Source organism: Dendropsophus ebraccatus, chromosome 7 (assembly GCF_027789765.1).
Source record: "Dendropsophus ebraccatus isolate aDenEbr1 chromosome 7, aDenEbr1.pat, whole genome shotgun sequence".
In the NCBI taxonomy this organism is placed as follows: Eukaryota; Metazoa; Chordata; class Amphibia; order Anura; family Hylidae; genus Dendropsophus; species Dendropsophus ebraccatus.
Genome location: NC_091460.1, coordinates 125205509 through 125208877, shown reverse-complemented (window position 1 = coordinate 125208877; position 3369 = coordinate 125205509).

Here is a 3369-nt window from a genome sequence, read left to right as displayed (position 1 = left end):
CCCTAAGGGTATAAATATGCACATTGTGTAATTGTCACCGAAAACTCAATGCGGAATCTGCCATTCGTCCCTGCACACTCCTGCTTCCCTCTCCACCGGCTCCATAGGCTCAATTATATGCTTCGGCGGATTCCGTCGTCCACCCAAAGAATTGATAAGACAATTCCTTGGGTGGACAGCGGAATCTGCTGAAGCATATAATGGAGCCGCCGGAGAGGAAAGCGGGAGCGCGCAGGGATGAGCGGCAGACTTCGCACAGTTTTGTCGGCGACAGTTGCTCTGTGTGCATATACCCAAAGGTTCGCTCAACACTAATGATCAAAAAAAAAATATTTTACAGTTTAACCTAGATGTTAGAAGCACAGTTCTCCAGCATATTGAGGCTACTCGTTAGTGGAGGAAAGAACCTCTTTTAGGTTGGCTTCACACTGCCTTAAAAATTTGGAAAAACACCATGGCCATTTTTGAGGCTCTTTGGCAGTTTTTCCTTAACTCTGCATGCAGAAGGTGTGGCGTTTTTTTTCACCATAGACTTCAATGGGATTGTTCTGGTTGACTGGTTGTCTCTTTCTGTTTTTGGCACCTTTTGCGGTCATATGAGGGGAAAAAAACATTCAGCACACAAAAAAGCCTAAACTATGAAAAAAGACCTATCACACAAGTCAAAAAACACCTGTAAAAATGTCAGAAACAAAAACGCAAATGCATGGGGAAAATTGCCTTGGCAGTTTTTCTTCCTTTTTTTTTTTTTTGAGGCCTGAAAAACTATGCAAAAAAAGCATGTGTGAGGGCACCCTTAACAATTTACATGGGTTAACTGGGGTATAAAGGCCTCCATATCTAAATCTTCAGCTGAGCTAAAAGCTCATTCTACTTGAGCAGTTTAAATTTCAAGGGCTCAGAGGGCTTCAGCATATGTAGATCAGATTTGTCAGGCTGCCACCTGGCTTTGGCTTAAAAAATCTGTCAGATAAATCTCTGTGTGTAAAGGCAGCCTTAGTGTAGATGTTTGCAATTTACAATCGTTATTTTTCTTTTAGTTATCATGGAAAACACGGCACTTCCTGTGTTTAGACACTTATTTTTTTTCAAAGAGTCTACACACAGGAAGTTCCCAGGGTTATTCTCAGGCCATCTAAGCGCTTACAGAGAAGGCAGTCATGTGATTGGTGAACACATTGAGCCGTGCCTCTCTGTACAGTCAGCACAAGAATAAAAATCTGCCTTCAGGACACTGGACCTGGATTTCTGGTAAGTACAGCTTTAATTTACAGCATGATAACATCATAAAAAATGAATGTAAATTGCAAACTTGCTTCATTTCACATCCACTGTTATGCTCAGCCAATCGCGGCTGAGCAGCTGATGATGCGCTGGAGGAGGGGGGCGGTGGCATGTGGGACGGCTGGAGCGGTCCGGCTGGCCTCCTGAAGATTACATCATTGTCCCAAAATGGCAGCCTGGGTCGACAGTAATTCGGTGAGTATAATGCACCACGCTTCCGGGGGTGCGGGGAACACAGGGAAGGGGGGGGCCATTCACTTAAATATCACACATTACAAAGTTGTATAACTTTGTAATGTGTGTTATTTAGTGAATAAATGTGTAGCACCGCACTACCCCTTTAAAATCCATAAACCGGATTTATATAATTAATTCTGATGTTATTGATATGGGTTAATGGTTACTTCTCCTTTGGGCTAGTGTGGTGAATGGGTTTATGGTTGCACCCCCCATTGTGGTCTAGAGAGGAGAAGTGGTTATGGACAACACGGAGTTTTGGAGAACACGGAGTTTGACATTGTAGGGAATGCCAATATGGCTTATTCTAACACCTATGCCTTTTTAAAGTCAGGTTGGAGTAAGCTGGCATGGGTCCTCCCATGCTGCATGGAAAATTGAGGCCTCACTGTAAAGATATATGACAATGCATAGGGGGCAGCCTGGGCATGCCGAGGGGGGTGCTTCGGCTAACAGGAGACGCCCCAAATGCTCCTAAGCGACGGATTAGCAAAGGTCCAATTAGGGAACAAAAAAACAATGCGGAAAGAAAAAAAATGATTACCATCGATCGACTTATAAGGTCGCTTCTGGGGCATATCAGCAGGTTCATTGGGCAGAACCTGCTGATAGTGCCGCTTTAAAAAATTCAAAAAAATATATACATATTCTTAGTAATAATTTCAATGACCCGTATCCAGGAGGAAACGTTGGCTTTGAAAAAACACCCAAAAACATAACAGGTTAAGAAACCTTTATAAAATAATAATGCATAGATTCGTGATCTAAATATAAAGTATGTGACTTGGATTATTGGTGGTTTACAAGTGAAATGAGCGTGTCATTCATAATCGGATTAATTTGGCCGGTGCTGGCGTTCCATCTGAAGAGGGCTGTACTCCCAAGTTTGAACAAATGCGTTAATTAGCTAATTACTGTCAGAAGACGGATTAAATTAACTAGTCAGATACAAATAATCACAGCTATTAACCAGCACTGTAATGCTAAATAATCCTCTGGAGGTTAGATAGCATCAGAAGTAAATCGAAAGGCCAGCCTATAGATCTAAGAGCTAAACAGCCTTATCTGTCACGAAAATGTAATGGTGAGGCAATTTATAGTAAAAAAAAAAAAAAAATTAACTAGATTTGTTGGCTTAGTAGTATAAATATAAAATTTGTCTATGCAGTCTAAAATGATGTTGACTGTTAGTCATATAGTATAGGTGCCATTTTGGTCAATACCCCTAAAGGTATTTACCGGATATGAGCAAGCATGCTCTATCAAGTAGTGAGTACTGAATGCTGCTCGGGTACTTGTTAAAAGGGCTGCTGAGGAGCTCTGTCACAATCCGATTTTCCAGATCAGTGGAGAGATCCTCTGCTAATTCGGAAGGTCAGGTCTCCATGGCTACGGAGACACAATTAGACGATAATGCATTATCGTCTAATTGTGTCTCCGTAGCCATGGAGACCTGACCTTCCGAATTAGCAGAGGATCTCTCCACTCTTCTGGAAGATATGATTGCGATAGGTATACTTTAAACCACATGGAGGGGAGAGCGGGGAAAGTATGCTTACTGTCTTCTATCTGTCTTCACTATGGCCCCACCCCACAAAGTTAACTCACCAAAATAGTAGTGAACCATTAAAGATGAAATTGTCACCCCCAGACTAGAGATGAGTGAACCTTTCGGACTTTTGGTCCGAAAGCAGTTTGCTCGATCGTGATGACTGTGATCCCGGGTGCATAGTTGCAATCCCGGGAACATGTGGCCAGGATATTCCAGGGAATGGATCCATCCCCTGGAATATCCTGACCACATACTCCCGGGATCGCAACTATGCACCCTGGATCGCAGGCATCACG